Below are 25,577 nucleotides of genomic sequence, written 5' to 3'. Positions count from 1 at the left end.
CATTCTTTCAATAATCTACAATCTTGTCGGGATATGTTTTCTAATTGAAAGAAATAACAAAGATTTAAAACCAAAAAAACGTGATCACATTATACTAATCTTCGAAATAGATTATTCATTAGAGCATGTCACTTTATTTAGAACTGGTCAGACGAGCTAGATTGCAGATTAAGGGGGTCGGGTGTCATTTTTATAAGATGTGACAGGAGTGGCGTGTAATGAAGAAAAGAGTGACTGAGAAAAGTGACATATGCCATCATTGAATACACATTTACAAACGATAAACAGGAACTTTTGCACGAAGTCGCGCAATTTTCAGCAACTCTTAATAGAACCTGCTTATTTAGACTTACGTGACTTCGTTAATGGCGAGAATGAAATACATATTGGATAATAACGAAAAGTATAATTCGCTTTGGATTGTTTCGTAATTTCAGGGGTATGGATTAATAATTCCTGTTATTTGGATTATTAAAACAATTTATATTGAGTGTTATTTTTCTCAACGTTTCGGCGATAGAAATTCGCACCTGGAGGTAGATCTTGTCAAGCTCTGGAATGCATCTCGTCGGACACTGGAATCTGCAGAGAATTTCGAATGGATTTTAAGAATAGATTAATTAAGAGTCACAAAATTAATACTCGAATCGTCGGCAAGAACTCTTTGGGTAACGGATAAAAGAACTTGATAAAATTAAGTTTGAAGTAATTCTCCTCCAGAGATTGAAGGTTCGATTAGGCTAGTAAGGATACTAGTAATATAATTGCTAATCACTTAAGACGTTTATCCGGTAATGGCTGACGATAGAGGGCGGGCTTACTCTGCAGATTAAAAAAAGGATTTTGTTGAAAATTCCGTACAGATTTCTGAGTTTGACAAAATACATCTAAAGAAGGTTGGAGCCTACATTGGCCGAAACGTTGTGAAAATAACGAAAATGAAAAACTGTAATTTGGACAATCCAAATAAAATAAAAGTACTAATAAGTTATAACAACGCTAGTAATAACAGCACAATCATAACAAATAAAGACTTTTATCGTGTGTAGTTCGTTGCCTCCGCCCAGTCTCGAAAGACAAAGGATACCCCCTGTAGAGGCAACTGCGCGTGTAATTGTGAATCGGCACTGCTTGAGTCCAGTGACAAAAAGTCTGGGACAACTGGAAACAATGCCGAGATTAGCGGAAAGCACACACAGCATCTGAAAGTACCAAATGGTTACCCAATTAGTACTGACCAGGTTCAACGTTGCTTCAACGTTCAGTAATCCAGCGGAAACCGGTGTGTGTGTGTGTGTGTATATATATATATACATATATATATAGTAGATGTAAGATATGTTTATACAAATTTCGTTAACACAGCCAAAATACAGTTATATATCTTGCTTTTTAGAGTATAACTTATCAAAAGGAATGCCAGGAAATCGTGTTTAAAACATTATCTATATCTGTAGCGGTTTTATCACGGTCAGTAGTTTTCATGTTTGAAACCTGTAATTCTTGTTTAACTTTAGAAACCTGCAGAGAAATTGTTTTCCATCGGACGAGGTCAGGCAAATTGCTTCCGGGAGCAGTACTCGATTAGTATCGCAAATCGAAAAAATTCGATCTTAAATTTAGCTTTTCTCTCTTTATAGATAAAAAATAATTTCGACAGGGGAATATTTTACGTTACACAGGTCAAGGGAGATAAAAATTAGCAAATCATTTCTTCTAAAAAACAGATAATCTGGAGTTACAGTTAACGGTAAAGCATTCGACTACAGATCAAATGATCACATGTTCAAACCTTGGTGTACCTTGCCATTTTTATTTTAATCTTTTTAATTAGTTCAATTTACGATAAAGGAGATACCATTAAAAATCGCCACAAATCATTTCTTCGTTTGCATAATTTAAAACCAAACATAAATCAGAAGTGTCTTTTCCAGGGCATCCATCGTCAACCCAAACATCAGCTGACGTTTTATTGTAAACAAAAACAGACGGAATTTGAAGGACATTATCATTATTACTTTATTTTTATTTATGTTTTTGCGAATTAGTACACCGGCCAGATTATCCCTCGTAATATATAATGATCAATAGAGGATTGATTCTATGAGAATACATACGCAATCTGCATAAATTAAAATATCCTGTTTAAGCGTATTGTACGATCGGGCAACGCCGGACTGCCAGCTAATATAATATATATATATATATATATATATACATATATATATATATATATATATATATATATATATAATTGATTCAAAAAGATTGCAGTTAAGTATAATAAATGTACAAATTCCAGAAACGTTGTGATTATCTGTTATGCAAATATGGTTCACGTCACAGGTTGCAGTTTCAGTTCGTGCACTAAACATAAAAATTATATTTTTCTATAAGTAATAATTTGCGAATATCTTTCCTCTGGAGAAAAGAAGGCATTCCTTGAAACTCCGTGGAATAAGAAATTTTCGAAGTGTGCATTATTTACAGAATTTTAATTTATATTCTCACATATTTCACACATTTCAAAACAATTAAGTTATTGAAATCAGATAAAGGTATTTATATGTAAACCGGATAAAGGTGCTGATGTCTTTATCCTAAACCGTGTAAATTATGTCCAGAAAATGTTAGTTATTTTGAATAACCCAGCGGAGTTTGTTCGCATCGGCCTTGCTGAAACATGCGACAACACTTATGAAAATGAAATTAAGATCAAGCAGCTCCTTTTTAAACTTTGAGAAATGATACTTTTTACAAATGTCTGATTACATAAGCCCATCTGGTTCACTAAGGCCTAGACTTTATGGCTTAAAATACATAAGGTTGGTATCTCGTGTGGACCTATTTTGTCTATGGCGGAGTCAAGTGGCTATTGACTATTACAGAACCAGTTCTCTATGCGCTATACACTATTGCATTACCGATTCATTCAGGTTGGTTGAATATTTACATTACTTGCAACATAGTTCTGCAAACAACTCTGTGTTCATTTGACGTTTTCAGCCTATTTATCAATGTTCCGTTATAGAAGATCATTGGTACTTGTGCCGACTCACTTTATAATGGAAATCTAACTCCCCCACTTTTCCTCAAGAATATGTTGAACTCGTGTTGATCGGTACTAAATCAGTAGAATTAAGCTTGGATAACGTTATGTACAATCATATCGACGGAGATCAGATGGAAACCCCTCTAGAATCCTGTATTAGCGGATATTTTTGTGGGTTTCTATGAGTCGGTACTGTTTAGTAATATATTGGAGCCCTCAATATATTTTAGATACGTCAAAGACAATTTTGAAGCCTTTGTTTCTGAGAGTGAATCAAAAATCTTTTTCGATAATCTCAATTCTCTTCACGCAGCATTATCATTCCCTATGGAGAAAGAGAATGAGGGTTGTTTGCCTTTCCTAGATGTTTTGATTGAACGTAGTAAGAGTTCTTGTCTTAGTACAGTTTATCACAAATCAACCTTCATCGGTCTTTATATGGGTTGCCGCTTATTTTGCCCACTTTCAGGAAAAAAGAGCTTATTCAGACAGTAGTGTATAAAGCCTTTAGAATTTGTTCTTCGACCAAACTTGAACACGAATTGAACACAAGCAAAGACATTTTCATTTGTAATGGTTATCCGGAGAACTTAATTATACTATTAATAATCAGGCAGAAAAATACAATTCTTTTATAGTCCTGGGTCCCTCGAAGTGTCCTGTTTATTTAAAAATTCCTTGGATTAGAGATGATGATCAGTGTTTGGGTAGACTGACCATTAAGTCTGTATCAAATTGTTTTCCATCTGTTGTTGGTTTTTGGTTGTGAAAGATAGCTTGGCCTACATCACACAAAGCAATGATATGAATTTAATTGCCAGTGTGCTGCTGGCTATGTAGGTCGAACTTCCTTAAATTTGCAAACCTGTATTAACCATTATATCCCAGAAGAAATCAGATTGGGTAAGCCACGTCGCTCTCGCCCCTCTTTCATATGGGAATCTGCAATTGACTAACACCTAATCGAAAATTCATCTTGTGCCAATGCATATAAAATAGAATGTTTTAGAATCTTATACCGGGTTGACTCTCAAAATTATTTAAAGATTTTGGAATCAATCCCTATTATATCACGTAGGCTCTCGTTCTGTCGACAGAAGGAATTTATGAAATCCTTGGACTTGCTCGGGTACATATTTTAATCGTTCCCACGCCCCTCTATCTTATTTGTACACCCACTTTATATATATATATATATATATATATATATATTATTTTACATGAATTGCCATTTGTTTTTTTCCTTGTATATCGCTGAGTATTAGCATTTTAGTGGTAATGCGTTCTTTTTGTATTTTTTGTTATTACAACGATTAACTCCTGAGGAGTATGCTGGCGAAAGTAGCACTTGGCGTTTTCCGTGTATTATTTCTAATACGCTATATATATGATTTAATAATAAACTGTATTAACACTCCCCTTTTATGATATCAAACTTTTTAGTATGATAATTTCAGAATAATACAGATGTTAACGATAGATAAAACGCATATTTACGTATTCATATATACACTAGAAAAACCTTATCTATATACAGAAAAACTTAAAAAAAACAGTAAATAATGTATATAAACGCATGTCAACTTAATTATAAGGTAGATATATTTGTAATATATACATTCGAAAAAAATCTTAAGCTGTCATACATTAATCTATATGGAAGGAAATACTTTTTTTACGTTGTTTTCCTTCTAGACGGATTAAATTTGTATTTATCTTATTTTTTTCTTTTGATAAAATCTTTCCAGAAATATCAACATATTTTCTATAATTCGGGATTTTTATTTTGACAGTAATTCTTAAATTTACTGACATATTATGTGCAAGATTTACTTAAAAAAAATAAATATTTCTAAAGATTAATACCTCAAAAATCATCATAAATTGACTGTCTTTTCTCATCGTCTTTTTCACTATTCCGGTTTTCTGTATTGCAACTAGCGTTCATAATTAACAACATATTTATTTACCTTCCGTGCGTCAAGCAAACTAACATTCTCTTTAAATAATATAGAGTGTAATATAATAATTCTCCAAGCTCCAAATATCAAGTTTTGTCAGTTGGTTATTTATTACTTTACAAAATGTGTCCATTGCAATATTGCGAATAACCCAATAAAAAAGGCATTCATTGAGTTTGTACTCTTGTTTTCTAAATTTATATAAAACGTTCTTTTTTTTTCATTGTAAAACAGTTATTTATGATAAAGATTTTGTAACTATTACAATTAGTATATACAAACCGAGTACGCTTCAAGTAAATGATTCCCCTGTGTGTGTATATATATATATATATATATATATATATATATGGGGAGAGAGTGAGCGCGATTAGAAAAGATTAAATAATAGTCCTAGAGGCATATAGTTGCTAATAATGAGTTTTAAAATTTTGATTGCATGAATTTCCAGTATTGAGTGTATGATGTTTCTGAATTTTGGAGATAAGGATTGGTTATTCGTATTATTATGATCCATCGGACTACTGTTAACATCTTGTGTGATTTTTTTTTCACAACGTTTCGGTTAATGCTCGCAAAGGCCCGTGGCGGAGTGGTTAGAATACTTGGAAAAATCAATGGTAAAAAATATATTCTCCTCAGGGCTGAAGGTTCAATCCTCAGTGTGAGCGACCAAAAAATACAATTGCGAATTTCGTAGGACCTCTATTCAGTCATGGCTGACGGAACAAGAGCATGATAACCCCGTAAACTAAATGAATTCCGTCCATATTTCTGAGTTCAACAGAAATATTGCCGAGTTCCAGAAGATACACTTGAAGAAGATCGGAGGTCACAGCGACCGAAATGTTGTGAAAATCACTCAAGATGAGAACGGTAGTCTGATGAATCCAAATAAGATTGTGTATTTGTATACTAAACTTTGCCAAATTCCTCATAAAGATCCAATCGCTGAACCGATTTAATGTTACGTCTATTACTTAACTTATTTTCTACTGCATTTTTTAGTTCGAAACCAGAATTAATTCTTTTGAAGTGAGTTTTTATCGGCCCCAGCAATACTTTTCAAATTTCTAAAATAAAAATTCTAGTGTTTTTGTACAAAATCCAAATGCGTTGTTTTCTGTGCATATAATCATAAGACGTGTTATTTTGAAGAATTTACCGTTATCATGACGAAGGATGGGAAAAATCACAGCAGACACCTTTTTCAATTCACCGACGCTTTTCAATGCCAAGTGAGTGGTCCTATACCTCACATCCAAGAACTAGTTCACGAATTCTATCGGTTTGATGAATTCAACATGCAAAACACTTGAGCTTTGTTCTCTTGATTCATTCTCTAGTCTGCATTCGCGTGTACTTTGGGACAACACCAGGGCAGAGGGAAAGACTGATTACAAACCTAGGTGAAGGCATATGAGCTCCCAATAATGTATGGATTAATGATAATAATAAAATCTACAAAAGCTTAGGCGAATTTGAACAAATCATCCTATCCTATAAATTTAACCGGTATCATTAACTTGGTATTTTTTACGACCTAACCCAGCGTAATTTAAACACCCACAACCTCCCAATTTTAGAAACGGGTTTCGGAATAAACACTCTCAACCTCAAAAACTCTACTACATAAAAACATACTATAAAAATTATAGTAGGGATGATTCTCGTTCAGGTTCGACAAAAGTTATTGTGACGAGACAATAAGGTGAAACATTCCTTTTCTATGACGTCAACCGATCAGAAGAGCAGACTACAGACTTGATGTAAATATACGTAATCAAATATTATTTAACAGAAGACTGATTTCCGATGAGAAATAAGTCTCGTGAGAAAAGTATCTGAATGATTGTTAAAGAACAGCCCTCTGTTCTTATAAGTGAGTAAATATGAGATGGGATAGCCGAGGATTCGAACTTGCGAAACTAGATTTGGAATTAAGAATTCCGATCATAAGTTAAAATAAATACAGAATGTTATTGAAAATGGAATGTAGAATTACCATTGTTTAGTTCACATAAAATAGTTAGATATTTGTTTATTGAAAAAGGAATGCAATGATGAATTTTGTTTCTGTTAAGAAATGAAATTAAAATAAGAAATCTAGATCAGAACAATAGGAAATATTAAACATATTTGTAAAGGTGTGTTAGGAAAATTAGGTTAGACAAATCGGTTTTGTAAAAAAACATGTGAAGAGCGATGCATGCTTGAAAACGTAAGGCGTGTCAAGATACGAGTCTGATATGCACGTGTTGGTTATGCAATGACGTCATGAGTCTCAATATAGAGAGCTTTAGAAGTCAGTCAGTCAGGGGAGGAAGAAAGAGGAGTCAGAGACAGACTGACATCGAACCCTGCGAAGCGAAGGGGAGAAGACAGAATCATGTAACGACTTGAATTCCTTGATGCAAAGCCATTGACCGGTCTAAATGGAATAAACAAACAACTTCATCTTTTTGTATCTGCGTCTTCGTGTTATGTATTCAACAGAAAAGGTATTGTGAATTTATATTATAAGAACTTTGTGAAAATCATCATCTCAAAAATAAGTAAAGAAATATGTGTCAATGTTATAGAAACACTCCCATTCACAGAACTGTCAAGTGCCAAACTATATCTCGGTCTATCTATCTATATATCTAAATATCTTCCTCTCATTTTGTATTGCATGTTCTCGGCTCTCTTGTATTAATATGTACCCTGTCTCATTATATATATAAAACCCGTCCCTCTCTGCACAGCACAATTCGAACACTCAAGAACACCAAATACATTACATAACATGATAAATAGTACATATAGACCATCGTTTGTGCAAAGGTTGAAATATTGTTTATACTAAGGTCGTTCCAAAAGTAAAGTTTCCCGTCTTTTTTACCTTAAGATGGTGAAGAGCTACGAAGACGGGAGTGTTATCATTTAAACCAGGTACTTTTTGTGCTCCACAAATTTATTTTTCTACATAGTTATCACCATTTTCAATGCACTTTTTTTCAGGAAATTAATGACACATCTAAGCTTTTCACACGCGTTCATGACCGACGTTGCTTTCTTAGTCTCACAAAGTCAGTATCTGCAACAGAGAGATGAAACTTTCCGGTCATGTGTATAAATTCATTCATAACAATACACTCTGCAATTCACTCTGATCCATTCAGGTGGAACAAAAAAGGATTTATTACTTTTGGAACGCTCCTCGTACATGAATCATTGTAAAAATAAAATTACAATTACAATTTAAAATCCTATTTCCTTCAATCGGGGATAACTCATTCTCTGAAAAGAAATCAAATTATAATTGGAATTACGTTCCTTACATCAAAACCCTTGGATGAATCAAAAAATGATAACATGTTTCTCTACTTGTGCTACTCTTGTTTCTCTATCGTAAAATCCACGGCGTTAATGTTATTTCAGTCATCACCGCATTTTTGCTTTGGGCGGACTTTGCTGATACACTTATATGATCTCCTTTTTAAAAATCATGCAAAAAATAACAGAGACATATTTTAGCGTCGAGTGTACGAGAGATATTTAACTAAGATAGAAAAACGAACTTTAATTTTTTAATAAAACTAGTATGGGTGCCCGGCGTTGCTCGGGTGTTTGGAGGTGTATGCTGAGCAAAAAAAAACAAAAAAAACGGCCGATTTTTTTAACTTTGACCCCTATTATGACCCCTTAAAAATCATTGTTTTGGGCTCAAATTAAGTTAGATCCATGTCCAAGGAACCTATATCTAAAATCTCAAGTGTTTATATCCAAAATTGTCGGAGGAGTTGGGTAGAGTTCTGAAAGGTAAAATCGTTGAACTTTCACCCCTTAACAGCCAAATTTCTGGCCGAAAACCGATCACATAGATGTTCCCAAATCTCAGTACCCTATATATCAAATTTCGAGTCTGTAGACTAAGAATTGACAGTTATTGCGTAGGAAAATGTACACAGAAACACAGACACGTCCACTTTTATATATATATATGTAGATTGTGTTACCGCTTCTCGTGCTTGTTTAGCAGATTTTTTAGTATTAGTCAATTATTTATTAAAATAAAAAAATTAATAACTCAAAGCAATATCATCTTTACAAATAATATAATTACAAAATAAAATTGGCCAGAATGCATTTTGTTTCCTCTCAGTAGGTGTTAATCGTCGATATAATTACTTTGTGACCTTTCGCAATGTGCAAACATTTAAACTGTCATTTTAATTGACATTACATGTCTAAATTAAACAAAGGAAATGATAAATTAAAACTATTCGCATCCAACAATTTTATAGATTAAAGCAATAGTACCATAAAAGAATTAGCTACAGTTTCATAGAAGTTAATTTACTTATTAATGCAATGACCAAAGTAAGTGTACATTCAAAATCGTATTTAAAAATACAATCTTATGAGTAAGGATGTTTTCATTTTTAAAACGTAAAAAATCCTTGCAAATTGTCTAATTTCAAAATATCAGATATCTTGACTTTTTTAGAAAGGGAGACTATTGCATTAATAGAAAATAATAAATTTTGAACACATGAAGCAAATGTCATGATCGGATTTCAAAATTTTAACATTTTCAGTCTGAGTATCTACTAACTGACCTATTGGACCTTATATAAATAGAGCTTAAAACATTACTTTACCTTAGCAAAATAAGTATAGTTTTGCTGTGACGTCATATTTATGATTTACGACATGTTTCAAATCATGAATTCACACATAAACGATTATAAAAATGAATGAAACAAAATTCGGAATTATTTCAATAATTCAAAACTATTTTGTTGTAATTACGTATTGTACATAGTTCTTTCACAATTACAGTAGCGTCGAAAACTAAGGGACAACATTTTAAAACCTAATATTTAGAAATAACAACTGTGCAAAGCTGGAATTTTGACAACTGGTAGTCGTTATCACTCATAATAACATACTAAAATTTGAATCATTTGCAAAGGATAGAAACAGAATTATTACAATTATTTATTTTCAAAATAGGAACGTTCCAAAATAAGGGACAAAATTGAGAAAAACAATGTAAACAACCAAATAAAACAATAAAAATACATGTACAATCAATATTTAGTAAATGGGCCCTTGGTCTCAATAACTGCTGCACATCTTCGACTACAAGAACGAATCAGTTCTTGAAAATCCTCGGTACTAATTTTAGACCATTCTTCTTGAAATTTCATCCACAAATCCTCTGTATTAGTGGGGTTTCTTTCCATAACTTTCACCCTAAGGTCTTCCAAAGATTTTCTATTGGATTTAAGTCAAGACTTTGCGGTGGCCAATCCATAATTTTGAAATCTTGCTCGCTAAGGTAACTCATTACCACCTTTGCCTTGTGACATGGGGCATAATCTTGCATAAACGTAACCCTATCGAAACCTGAATTCGGTATGATTGGCACGGCATGATCTTGAACAATGTTTTTATAGATCTGTGAGTTTCCACAAGTTTGGAACCGGACAAGAGGCGGTGTACCTTAGCTAGAAAACATTCCAAATACCATAACACTTCCGCCCCCAAACTTTACAGTTTACTTTGTAAACTTTGCACTTTATCTTTCACCAATACGTCTCTTTACATTGTTTTTTTTCATAATTTCCAAATAAATAGAACTTGCTTTCATCACTGAAAAATAATTTTGCCCAATTTTCATATGTCCAAATTACATACCTGTTTGCAAACTCTAATCTCTTATTATTCTTCAAACTAACAAGTGGTTTCTTCCCTGAGGTTCGATTAAACAGCACTATTTCTTGCAGTAATCTAGAAACAGTCTGTCTTGATACATTAACTCATGAGTTACTATTCATAACCCTTTTAATTTCTGTGCAATACTGTTACATGAAAAGGACTGTCCCCTTTTCATGTAAGTAAAAAAATAGGGAATTAGTTAAATGTAAAAATGAAATAGGATAGTCAAGGATTCGAACTTGCGAAGCTAGATTTGGAATTGAAAATTCCAATCATGTTAAAATGTTATTGAAATAAAGAATGTGGAATCGCATTTATTTAGCTTACATATCAGTTATTGGAAAGGAATGTAATGATAAAATTTGTTATAAAAATGAAAATTAAAATAAGGAATTTAATCGTCAATTGAAATTGTAAACATATTTTGTAAAGCGGTTATTTGAAAAATAGGTTACTGAACTCGGGGTCATGTCAAGTTTGGCAACGTGACGCATGTCCTCCAACGTGCTTTATGAGCACATATTTAATCATGCGATGACGTGACGAGTTCTCAATATAGGAAAGAGTTCGAAGTTAGTTAGGGAGAGTTAGATCAGTCAGATCAGAGAGGCAGAGAGGTTCAGACCGATTCCCGGCACTCTCTGGAAGCGAGAGGGGTTTAGAGATAACCATGTAACAACTTTGAAACCCTGGAGTACAAAATCATGTCCGACCGGTCGAAGAAGAAATAAACGTACCATCATGTGATTTTGAATCTCCGTCTTCTGTGTTCATCATTACAACGAGAAAGGTAACGTGCTTATATTATATGCACAACTGTCAAAACGTAAATTTCAAACGCACTATATCTCGGTCTATCTATCAAGATATTCACAAATAATTATATGAACTTTGTGTTTATAAAAATGTATAACTGTCAACGTAAATGCCAAACGCACTCTCGGTCTATCTATCTATACGTCGAATCTCCTCTCATTGTGTATTATATGCCGTTGTCTATTGTAGTAACATGTACACAGTCTATTATATATAGAAGAACTTTCTCTCTCTCTCTCTCTCTCTATATATATATATATATATATATATATATATATATATATATATGTGTGTGTGGGTGTGTATCCTGTCTCTCATATATACAGAACTGTCTCTCTCTTTAGATATACCTGTTTATGTCTCCAATATGCTATCTCTTCCAACATGAACATCTTAAGACATATGAACACTCAACACATGAACACTCCTAAGACTCTAATCTCTCACTAAGACTCTCCTGAGACGAACAACAATACAGAATATACGTTCATCGTAATACCACCAGAATAAAACATATACACATATATGGTACCTTCTAGTAAAATAGCACCAATTACATAATACTTAAAACGGCCCTTTAATAACATGCGCTGCATTATTCGATCTTCTCTTGCCGAACTTTTGTAGGGTATGTCGATTTTAAAAGCACTATTGTGCCAGTATCATTGTAGGATTAAACAACCCTGCCTACAACATTTTTGGAACGTTTCATTTTTTCTGAAATCTCTCTAATCGTATGCTTTTCTTTGTGTAGCTTCACAATAGCTTGTCTCACAGTTATCAAGTTTTTGGCGTTTACCCATGGTGCCGGCTGATACAACGTTTACAAATGACTAAGTAAGACGTATTCTTTAGAGGAAATCAAATATTTGAATATAGCATATTGTTTCCATTGTTTTTCTTAATTTTGTTCCTTACTTTTGGCCGTTTCTATTTTGAAAATAAATAATTGTTATAATTCTTTTTCTATTCTTTGCAAATGATTCAACTCTAAGTATATTATTATGGATGATAACGACTACCAGTTGTCAAAATAGATTTTCAAATTTGTCCTTTAATTTTTGGGCGATATTCTATATCGTCTTAAAGTAATATTCTGCTGAACTATTCGCTTTCTTCTCTGTCAAACTCGACAACAAATGCCTTGCCGCATCTTGCTTCTCTGATAGCTGGGATATTACTGTGTTACTAGTGTTCAAGAAATGAGCTCAAGATTTACTTAAAGAAACGGTGACATAACTATAAAAATAATTAAATAACATTAGTTATTCATTTGTCAACAATGAAAATTCTTTTGTCTGTGTAAGCTGAAATATTTCTGCATCTAATGTTGCAAATCTTCCTGTTTTACAAGTATTTTAATGGTAAGTAATTACAAAGTTCTTTGATTCTCTCTCCTCTGATCTCGAGCGCGTGGTTCAGTGGGAGAAGATGTGGCTGGTTACCTTTAATGCATCCAAAACAAAACCCCTATCCTTACATCATCAACGCTCTGATCCCCATCTGGCATCAATTGTGATGGATGGCTCTCGTCTGGGTGAGGCCCCGTGTTTTGACAAGCTTCTGGGTTTGACCTTTACTCCTGATCTTAAATGGAACACGTACATCAAGTCTGTTGCCAAGATCGCTGGAAAGATGGTGGGATCCTTCTACCGCTCCAGAAGATATCTCACTACTGATGCAATTCTCTATCTATATATAAGAGAAGTACGCCCAAGGATGGAATACTGCTGCCATATGTGGGCAGGAGCTGCTAAAAACAACCTATCCTGCCTTGATAGAGTACAAAATAGACTTCGTGGCTTAGTGGGGGATGCCCTTTTCTCTACCCTGCAACCTCTCTCCCACAAAAGAGACGTTGCGAGCCTATCCTTGTTTTATCGTTATTTCCATGGCAGGTGCTCGTCTGAACTCCAATCTGATCCCCCCTCTCCAATCTTTCACGAAAAACACCCGTCTAGCTGAATCCACCGTCAAAGATTTCCCCCACTCTATATCTGTGCCTAAATCAAAACGCGGATTCCATGAACAAAGCTTCTTTCTTAGAACTGCACGCCTGTGGAACTCTGTTCCGTCTGCCTGCTTCCCACCGGACTACAACTTGGATGTCTTCAAGTCCAATGTTAACAAATTCCTAATGAACCGCCCTCTTAAGTAAACACTTCATCAAATCTCCACACTAACGTAATGTACTTGCAATAACCCTTATCCCTGAGTGGCTTCCGGGCCTTGATAAGTGGTGATCACTGTGTAAAAGAAAAAAGGTACTACGACGAAGAGTTCTTAAACAACTTACAAGGCAAAATGATAAGCTAGAGGACGCTAGATTAAAGTTTGATTCGAGCCATATTTTTGTTTACTTATCAAACTCTCATAGTCGATGTGCTCTTCTCTGGAGTGGTAACTTCCTCTTTTTTTTTTTCGTTCAAGGGAAATAACTGCTTTTAGGTTGATACCTAACACTATATTAAAACATACTTATTTGAAGAACGTTGGAGATTACAGCGAACGAAAAATTGCATATTACCTTAAGATAATAATCGTAGTTCCAATAATTCAAAGACAAATGTAACCTTTTTTAACTTTGTAGGAGAGTGATTTTTTTACATTTCAGTTAATGTTTATCGGATCATATCAACACTGGATACAAACAAAATCATTTTATTTTATGTAAAGAGTAAGCATATATTTGGGATACAGAGTGAACTGTATAAAATGTTTTCCTTGTAATGCTACAACAGAGCCAAATTGAGTCATTTAACCGTTTATGACCTGATTGAACTAATTTGTCCAGTCGTAAATAAATGAATATAACGTTTTTAGTGGGAATTGATTCAAACACGCCTTGTACGTATTAGTTCAATATCTGGGTAGATGCCAAATATCTCCAGATTGCAACTGTCCTAGCTTACATTCAGAGGGTGAAGGATTTCATAACCACATAAACACATTTTTCAAGGTAAGTTTATGAAATGCAAACGTTTTCAGTGATATTTTAACTATTAAACTTCCTAATTTTCCCAGTTTGAAGACCATCCTAGTATGATTATCCTTTAAAACTAATTAAATTAAACAAATATTTTCTAATCATCTGCATCACAATTCAAGTCATAAAGGATTAAAGCTTTTAAATGTAGACCCTAAATCTTGATACTAATGATGCAAAGAATCTTGCTGTTGTTGAATGCCAAAGTTAAAGAAGCTAAAACTCAGTTTTAAAATGCTGACCAGTCTGGCAAGGAGGGTTAAATTGCGCCAGAAGAGGCGGAAACCTCTGCAAGTTCCGGACGTTAATCAATAAATTGTTGAAGACTCCACCTGACGGCCAACGACTTATGTCTCCGTGCAATCACAATCAAAGAAGAGTCGAAATCGCACAATGGATCAAAGTTGATAATTATTCAACTAAAAAGTTTTCTTGCTTTCGGCGAACGGAAACGGATTTCTACAAAGTCTGTTTGTTCTTCATTCGTGTCCGGAGTAAATTTTGCGGCAAGTTTTCCACGTGGACAGTTGCGAAGGAACAAGAACACGCCACAGCTCATAACATCTGTTGCATGCATTTGTGGAAATCTTCATTTAAACTTATGTTATTATGAAGTTTTCTGACCAGTTCTAAATCTGTCATCCTCATAAAAACATACGCAGATCAATATATTATTTACTAAAGAAGTTGCAGATATATCAATCGAAGCAACGCTCACGAACAAACACACACATAGTTTTGTCTTTTTGCTTTGTTCGTCTTCTTAATGTCCCGCTTTATTTAATTTTTTTCTTTTAACGTTCTTTTCCTTTTCTTTATATTTTCCGTTTTTCACTTATTTAAATGTCGTTAATTTACTTTCTTTTAATATCATGTGACTTCTCTCTTGGTTCCAATCTGTGAACATTTTCCTATTTTCATTATGAACTCTAATCTTGTATGAGTAGTATCGCCTGAAGAGATTTGTAGTTACTTGTAACTGGCTGACCGAACCACGCTCATAAATGTGCAGCAACATGCAAATGCTTAGGTAAAATAAATAAAAAGTATATCTTGCGCTACTTCGGTATTGAGCACTCTTGTATAAACTTCGTTAAATTAATTAGCTGTTTCACTTCAGAAAAATATTAGCATGGAATATATATATATATATATATATATGTGTGTGTGTGTGTGTGTGTGTATTCGCAAAAACAAGGAAGCAAAATATAAAATGAGAACATCTTATGTATTTTCCTATGCGTTACAATTGTTTCATAACTGTTTGAGCCAATTTTGAATATAGCATTTAAAAATATTCCAAAACGTCTACTCTTCACACGATCAAATACACAATTTACGCAAATATGAATACATTCATAATCTCTTTCTACCTCCACACTATCTTTATATTTCCTTTTGTTTCTGTATTTTTTGATAGTTCGTATTTAGTAATCGCCCCATTTTTATATTTTTACTTTTAAATGATATTTCAACCAATTACCTATTTTAATGTTTTTGCATTTCATTTTTTTATTTTCATGAATTTGTTATATAGGGTTTCATTGAGAGAGGATAGTCTTAGAGAGAGAGGGGGTAAGAGTCTTATTATAAGTGATGCTTTTTCTTAGTGAGAGATGCTTATCTTAGAGGGATATGTTGGAAGAGACATTATACGCACAGTCTTAGAAGAGTCTTATTACAGTGAGGGATGTTGAAAGACTCCGAGAGAGGGGAATGTTGAAGAGGACTCAGAGAGAGATGTTGTAAGTTGTTGTACATTTTATTGTAAGAGACTTAGTGAGATTGTTCATATTATTATTCTTATATATTAAAGTGTTCATTCCTTGTTGTGTAGAATGGAAGAGAAGGAGAAAGCTCTTGGAGTGAGGGATAGTGTTCAGACAGTTCGGACATGATGATGTTGAGACGTGTATGTAAATACATATAACACAAATATATAATACAATTGGACTTTACCTTTGTATAAGAATCATAAACACAAGACGAGCTTTACAAAAACCACTTGATGGTTTATTCTTCACACGGCCGTGTTCCATCACCAAGAATTCAAAGTCTCACATTTTTCCTTGAAGTGACGCCTCGCTCCTAGACGACTGAATCTCCCCGAGTTTTCTCACTGACTGTTTTCTAACGCTCTAAAGTTTTTCTCTATTCCTAGAACTTTCTATTTTCCGTGACGTCATACACATGTTAAAACGTGTTCTTCTTTCACGTGTCCTTGACATACGCGTCCAAAACTTTTCCTATTTCTCAGTAACCTATTTATCCAATATGTTAAAAACATTATCTTATGAGCTGCATTCTTTCAATTTAAAATTTCATAATAAACTTGACAGCTCACATTCTTTCCTTGAAATATTTTATCTATATCTAAACAAGTTTGTTTTACATTTTTAAATTCTCACACGTACTCTATTTCTAAACCCAGATTACGAGGTTCGAATTTGTCTATTGTATTTCATTTTCATTTTACACTAAATTCTCTATTTTTATACTTACACGAAAAGGGAACAGCCCTTATCATGTAACAAATTAATTGGGGAAGAAAAATAATTATTTAATCATATATATTCGATTTTCTTTTGTTCAAGCCAGGCATTCACCCGTTATCTCAAATATTCTAACCGAGAGATATTTTACTGGTTTTAATCGTTCCTTTAAGAGCAATTGTTTGGGTGTCTTCCACTTGGTCCACTGGGTATATGTAGTTCTTGACTAGTTGTTCTTAAAATTACTGGAATGCTGGAGATCTTCCTAAGATTTCAGTTTTCTTTCATGTCGTGTATATGGTGAGCTACGATGTTCACTCTTTCGCTGCCGGAAATTCAAGTGCCCCGAGACGTTTTCTGCGCAAGCGGCTAGAGGCGCCCTTTTTCTTTTTACTGAATTGCTCTGGAGGTTCAATGTTTTGATTTTTTTTTTTGACCAATCAGAGAGTTTTCCGGGCTGTCGGAAATTATGTGTCTGGGAGCCGGTGAAAATCTTTAAAAACCTCTGTATTTTCCAAAACAAAGCGCAGTTAACAAAATTCAGAGATAGTGTTGAAAGATATATATATCACTACCGTCTGCAGCTAAAAACTAACGCGACAACACTGTGAACGTAGCAGACGAGTCGGCTGATAAAACAATGTGGGCGAACACACAGACACAGTAACTAACTTTTGTATTCCCCCTTCTACTATCGCATGCTCATTTTTAATTAATTTTATGTAAACAATTATTTTAAAACTTCCTTAATCTCAACTAATCCCCCCCTTTTGTTCACTCATAAATGAACTATTATTTTCATTGAAATATTTCCTAAGAAGTAATAAATCTTTTTTTATAAATTGAGAGTTAACTGTATTTATTTTGTTGATATATTTTCTACGAAAGAACATCGTAAATTCGACTCTCTGTCTTGCTCTCTTTACTTTTTTTCCCCACAATAATAGTAAAATTAATTAATAAATAATAAACAAATGTAAGAAACATTGGAATAGGCCAAATGTATAAGACCTCGGTATTTCGTTATCTTTTCGTTATATATGTATATCATTCATAAGTTATGAACATATATGTAGCAATTATGCTACACAGCGTTTTCCGTAGTTCATACCCCCGTAAAGAATCTTCAAATTAAATTTTCAGCCTGGCTAGTCTTTATACCGAAGATTCTGCCAGTTAATTGCAATTAATTGGTCCCCCGATTTATTGGAGAGGGACCTATGTTTTCAGTGGCGTCGGTGCGTCCGTTATTTCGGACGATTGCCAGATAACCGTCCATTGTTTTTTTTCCTGAAATTTTGCCACAAATTTTATTTCATTAAATAAGTGTGCACAGTAAAAAAAAAATTGCGAAAATTCCTGTTGCGTGCCCAGGGGCTCAAAAGACGTCAAAATTGCTCTAAAATGGACCAAAATGACACGATTTGCCCCATAATTTTTGTATCCATCCATTAGATTGTTATGAAACTTGGCCAAAATGTGAAGCCCATTATTCTTAATATAAATTCAGTATGAGTGACCCCGGCAAAATTCTGGTCCGCGTCCCCAAAAACTTTTATTGCTAAAAACGACCCTTTCTATGGCTTTTGTTTTCATATTTCTCAACAAAAACTTGATAGATCTAACTGGTCAGGTCAAACATACATGTGTAAAGGCCTGAACCTGCACCGTTATCTATTTGACTGGGGTTTTGTATCCTCATGGGGCTCAAAATGTTAAAAAAAAGCCCCAAAATGGCAAAAAAAAAATGACATTTTTTGACCCATAGCGTTTGATCCATCCATTATATTTTCCAGAAACTTGTCCAAAATGTGGGGGGGGTCATTGTTCTGAATATAAATCTTGTATGAGTGACTTTGGCAAAATTCTGGTTCGCATTCCTCTGGGACTTTTAGGGCTAAAAAAACGTGCCTGTTTTGGAGCTCTTTTTTCATATTACTCAAAAACTTGATATGTATGTCCATAAAAAAGGTTTTTCATGGTGCTGAATTCAAATATACGTGTCTTAAGGCGTGAAACCGTACAGTTTGTCCATTTTCACTGGAATTCCGCGTTCCCAGGAGCTCAAAAGGTGTCACAAATGCTCCAAAATAGCAAAAAATGACATTTTCCTCCATCCATTAGCTTTTTCTGAAACTTAGCGAAAATTCATCATTTGTTGATTATTTTCTGTAGCGTCATCGTCAGCAACAGAGGGGGACCAAGCACACGCGGCTTGTTTTTATAACGTTCTACTTAGCTCTAATCGCGTATTGAGTTCTGAAGTACTTACTGCAAATCAATACATAAAATATATTTATTAAATCGAAAACTAATTTTGTTGACCTAAATTCCGTAGTTAAATTATTTTAAGAAATATTAATTTTTAGAGGTTAAGTTCTGGTTGCTAATTGATTGATCTATAATATAAATCTCACCTATATGTTTAAATGTAGGTATGTATGTATGCTTAAAACTTTCGTCGGAGGCGACGAGTTTTCACGAGATTGGTATAGTTTGGAAGCTCAATCCTTTGGACGAAAAATATCGAAAGATTGGCTTAAAACATTAATTCGTTCATCCTTAATTAGGCCCTTTTTACAGGGAAGGGTCGCTTTTTCGCCAATATTTTCAACATTCATCCCCTCTTTTCTATTAATCGGCCTTAATTTAAACCTATGCTACTTCCTGTTGGGCAATGGCCACAACAGCAAAGATGTCACGTTTTTTTTCACAACACACCTCCAAACAGCCGGGTAACGCCGGGCACCCAGGCTCGTAATAAATATTTCATAGAATGTGGAGGCGAAACGCGCACACACGCTGGAAGTTGCATTATTTTATTAATGTACATATTTGTCTTAAGAACTCTGGGGAGAAAAAACTTTATAATTGTCTACAATAAAGTCCTTACATGTGTTTCGGTACATAAAAGAAAATGCCTTAACAGTTTTCTTAGCTAGAATAAGTATGTTCAAGAATCTCCAAAACTAAATACTTAGTACTTATAACGTAGTTGAAGATACAACACAAATAGACTAGTAAGAATCAAATAGCGATCTGTCAGATGAATTGGTATTTGGTTTTCACTTTGAAATTCCAACCAGATATGCCCCTTTCATTCGAGATATATATATATTCCTTTTCACACGTGCTAAGCATCGTTCGCATTTCTTTATCTTATCCATTGGGCTATGACAAAATCATACTCTTTTCCTTGTGTTTACTCTCTAGTATATATCCGACATAGTTAGACACAATTAATCAACTGTGGATCGTATCACTCTACATTAAACATAAGATATCAATGGATATATACCTGAAAATCAACACAAAGAGAATATGCTGTTGTCCTAACCCTACTTATAAATAAGAAAACTTGTCGAAAAATTGTATAAAAGAAAATTGTTGGTTGAGATATTGGATTTGACGTTTATTTACATATTTTTAGCATTTATTGGTAACACCAATAAGTTTTAAAGCCAGGTTAAGCATATGTAAATATATAAAATTATACAAATGTTAACGGTGCAAATAATTACTATACAAAATACTGCAACGCTCCATGACAACACGAAAATGTAGGAATTGTTCAAGCGAGCCAGGATTGTGTCGAAATAATGACATGTAAAGTTACATAGTTTCAACGTTGGTGACTCGTCACAATGAGAACAAGACTAATAGTCAATGTCCGTCTTTCACGAGGGTGTTAAGAAGCATAGCAGTTCAAACAAATCCGACCAATCTCGTTCTGAATTTATTATCGCGTCGTTGCATACAAAAACTAAATTGCATTCATGTAGCGCTATCTTCCGTTGAAAACCAGTATCTCAAAGGAAACAACTCTGAAAAAAATCATTGCGATGCATCCGTTTAATCTGTGCGTTTAGCGACGATTATTTCAAATCTCAGTTTAATAGTTTAATCAACGACGGAGTTTCGGACGCATTTCAAGGATTCAATTATATTGATACGAATGTTATTCAAACTTAAGCGTGACAGACGGACTGGCAGAAATATTGCTAATTAATGATTTTATCGCCAAATTCTTGACTTTTTGTCGAATAAATATAAACTGTGCTTTGTTTATTAAACCTAATTTAAGATCCCGGAAGTTAAGTAGGACATGACTGTGTGTGGTTGCGTCAGTACTAACCCTATTCAGGTTTAAACGGCTTCTTCCGAAGGAGGAAGTTTCATGGGAGTATGAAATTCAAAAGCGGTCCCCAGTCGCATGTATATCCCTGTCAGGGGAGATGACGACGTTAGGTTTTTGCAACTCTTGCAGGGAGGTGTCGACGTCCTCCTACATACAGCGCCTGGTCTTCCCAAATTGGTCACCCATTTTACTAATGACCAGGATCAACGTTTCTTAACTTCGATGATTTGACGGAAACCGGTGTGCTAACGTGATTATGCGATATTACAGACTTGACGGAGGTCTAGTGGTTAATCGCACGGACTGTCGATCTTGGTGTTCAAAGTTCGAAACCATTTCGTTCCACGCAAATCAGGATGTTGGCAACTTTCTCGTGGTCTGTTTTCGTCAGTCTTTCTAGAAAGAAATCTGACAGAATAAATATCGGGGAAACCAATGGTAACAATAGAATATTTGGGTTCGTACGATATGATGATGATGAATCATGTTTAATCAGGTCGATAGTTAAAATGTGCGAGTATTTTGGAAGACAGGAAAAGTATTTAAAATCTGGTTATAGTGGCCTTGTAAGCCGAGAACTCGCTACTCACTTGCAACTAAAATGAACAATTTTAAGCCGTTCGTTATCTGTAACGACCAAATACTAACCGACGATGATTTTCGATATTGACAAGTAGCATCTACTAAATTTAAAACGCTTTATATCTTGCCTATGAAATCCGACGTTTTTGCGTACAATTTATAAACGTCAAATGTATTATACACCTATAACTTATCGTCAATGTTAGTTTATTTGTTAGACTTACAAGGAAACACGTATAGATTATTTGCGTTGTCGATAACTGTAAAGTTCCGTGGCTCTAACAAGTTCGGCGACCTGAACGAGAATCACCTCCCTATAATTTTACCCGGTATTTTCCAGTTGGTATTTTTACAACCTACCCCAGCATAGTATAAACACTCCCAACTTCCTATGTTAAGAATGGCTTTCGGAATAAACACCCCCCCAATCTCGAAAACTATACAACATATTGAAACATACTATAAAAATTATAAGGGAGTGATTCTCGTTCAATCAGACAGAAGTTCTTATAGGCGAATCCTTGACAACAATTTTGATTACATGTAACCTTTCTGATGAGACGGAACAGCAAAGTATCTCGTTGTTAAAATAAGGTGGTTGAATGAGTAGAGGCGTCTCTCATGAATAAATGTTGTTGTAGTGAATATACAATAACAGAAGAGGGTGACAATGGCTAAGTCGTTAACGACATGGACGGACAACCTAGGTGTGCCAAGTTTGAATCCAGTTCCTTCAACAGAAACACTTTCACTTAAGATGTTAGCAATCACGTCGTATTTTTCGCAATTATCTGATGTCTTTTAAAATGAATTCTAACTAAAAAGATATCGAGGAAACGAATGCCAACAATAATCATCTGATTTTTATGAAATCAATGATTCTCAACAGCAGTAACGTTTTCCTGGTGTTTAATGTTCCTCCTGTTATGGTGATAGCGGCTGTGTTTTTTTTTCTATGTAGTTGTGAGGATGTAAACAAATGGCTATTTGATGTTTTCTTCTTTTGCATCCAATGAGATATGATTTGTCACACCCACTCCCCCACCGGAGGGTGGAGACAAAAAAAGAAAAGGTCCATTTAAATAGATTCGAAAGAAATACATTGCCATAATCTATGCTATGTGTTGTTTCGGACTTCCTATCCATAACGCTATGACCTGGTTCCATAATCTTTTAAATTTTAATATAAGTTTCCCATCTAACTTCATCTAACAAATTCCGTTTTTCATACGGTTTTAACACGTGCTTATCTACCCGTGGAGAATAAATCGAATGAACTTCCTGAATAAATGTGTGTACATTGTTATATGATTTTTCCCACGTACTCCACCAGTTAGAGGGGGGGGGCGAAAGAAACTACTAAATCAACTACTCTTTACTACCCTCTTCGAAACATCTTTGGACATTCTGTTTATGACGTGATAACTTAACCTGTCAAAACTTATAAGAGAAGTATCCAATCCATCCTTACATAAACGTTTTATTAGGTGCAAAAATAATGTTTGTCTTTGGCATTCGACTTCAAAAGAGCACAACTCCTTTCATAATCAACTTTATTAATCGAAATAACAACCGTTAGAATTGACATTTTTGCGAATTCGAAACAAGTTTATTTATCTCCTTGGCATAGAAATACGGATTTTTGCAAGTGATGGAGTCAGTAAAAACCGATTCTGCATCATCTTGGCTTTTGAAGCATTTTTCGCGCTGGACGTTTTTGGGATGCTTGAAAAAGTGATAATCGGTAGGCGAGAGATCCAGTGAATATGGCTGATGAGGCAGTCTCGTAGGCCAATTCTTTCAGTTTCTTCAAGATCAGTTAAGCAACATGCGGGCGAGCGTTGCCATGGAGGAGAATTGATCCCTTCATATTGACCAATCTTGGGCACATACGTTAGAGCTTCGGTGCATTTCGTCAATTTGTTGACAGTACTTCTCCGCCATAATCGCTTCGCCTGGATTCAAGAAGCTATGGTAGATGAAACTGGCCAAAGACTACCAAACAATCACCATAACCTTTCTTGGTGAAATTTCGGCTTCGTGAAAGTTTTGTGGAGCTTCTCCCGCATTCAACCACTGTGCCGAACGTCGCCGGTTGTCGTAGAGAATGCACTTCACGTCACAATTCGCTCGAGAAATGGGTCGTTTTGTTGGGCTGGAGGAGTGTAGAAGACGCCTCAAAACGACGATTTTTTTTATTAGTTTTCAATTAATGCGGCACCCATTTATCAAACATTTTTGACTTCCCTATTTGCTTTAAATGACGAAAAACTGTTGAGTGTTTACTTCAAGTTCAATAGTAACTTCTTAATTAAGGCTTTTAAATGTTCGTTATCAACCGCAGTCGACCATCTACATCTTCGAGGCTCTCGTCACCATTGCGAAATTTCTTGAACCACCGTTGTGCCACACGCTGTGCAATCACTAACGTTCCACCGTTCGTGGGCCAAACGCATCATTGATATCACGAGCTGTCTATAGCTTGTCGGCCTAGTTAGAACTGGAACAAGAAATTGGACGGATTTGAATTTTGTCCACGCTGTCGAAAAGCCTGTAAAAAAATGAAGACTCAGAACGGTAAAGAATAACACGATTGGATAGAGCAAAAAACGTGTCCAAATGATAAGTAACATATGTGAGAAAACGATATTGTTTTTGCACCAACCTAATAATACAATTTTAACACCTTCATTCACTCAGGCTCCATAGTTTTGAAACAATGCTGTTCCTAAAGGTGTGTAGGTTATTTGTCATACAAAAATGTATGATCGTAATTACGATGACTGGAGATAATTTATATTATCAAACTGTATGAATTGGCAAAATGCCAGTTTCTCACAATAATGTTATCGAGATATTGAATTTCCTCTTCTGGGACTCTTCTGTAAAATATATATATTTTACGAGATCAATTCGAAAACAGTATTATTACTGGTTTTTGTAATAGTCTGAAATTTGTTAAGGAAACACACATAGTTCCTCTAGAGAATTTGTAGATTCGTCCTCAAATCTCTAATATGCTCTGTCAGTTGGTCGGTTTGGCTGTCTTTCAAACTTCGATTTGGAATAAATTTTATCAAAATGTACAAAAAAAATGGAAGTATATTTCACATACGTCCACGAATCTTTATGCGACATACTATACTTTTTGTCAGTCGTTATTTCATGTGAAAGTTTGAAAAGATCATTTCCATCGTTACCCGCGCTGATTGAATATGCGCATCTTAGAAATAACGGTTATTGTTTTAAAGGTGAAAAATCATGCCTACTCTAATCATATAAATAATTAAATCTGTCCGATTTTAAGAGTTCTACCTTAATAGCATTTAAGCTGAAGGATAACTTTTTATTTGTTTTTTTTTTTTTACTTTTTTTATCTTCCACTATGTAATTAGCACGTATATAATTTGGTTCACTTTAGTTTTTTTTCTGATAATAATTATGCCAACTAGGAATTTCAGACTATAAACATTGCTTCGTTGATAATCTAACCTATTGCTTATCGATCTAAGTCTATAATTGTTTTCTTCTAAAGCACACTCTGCTGCTAACAAACAAATAAATGTCTGACTGATTTCATTACAACTTAATCCAAATTCCGCCGTTTACACTGCTTCCTCATTTTCCACAAATATATTATACTAGCAGGCCACCCGGTATTGCCCAGTCGCAAAATACGTGTAAATATTATATTTTAATTCATACAGAATACATACATGTGTATGTGAGTATTATTTTTTTCGAAACAGTTCACTTCTTTGTAAGTAGAAAAAATACTCGAGCCAAGATCGAAACCAAAACCTTAAGATATTGAGTCAAATACGATAATTATTACACCAGC

Source organism: Euprymna scolopes, chromosome 9 (assembly GCF_053919585.1).
Source record: "Euprymna scolopes isolate OS-2025 chromosome 9, ASM5391958v1, whole genome shotgun sequence".
NCBI lineage: Eukaryota > Metazoa > Mollusca > Cephalopoda > Sepiida > Sepiolidae > Euprymna > Euprymna scolopes.
The sequence above is the reverse complement of the archived record's forward strand: the minus strand, read 5'-3'. Positions refer to the sequence as shown.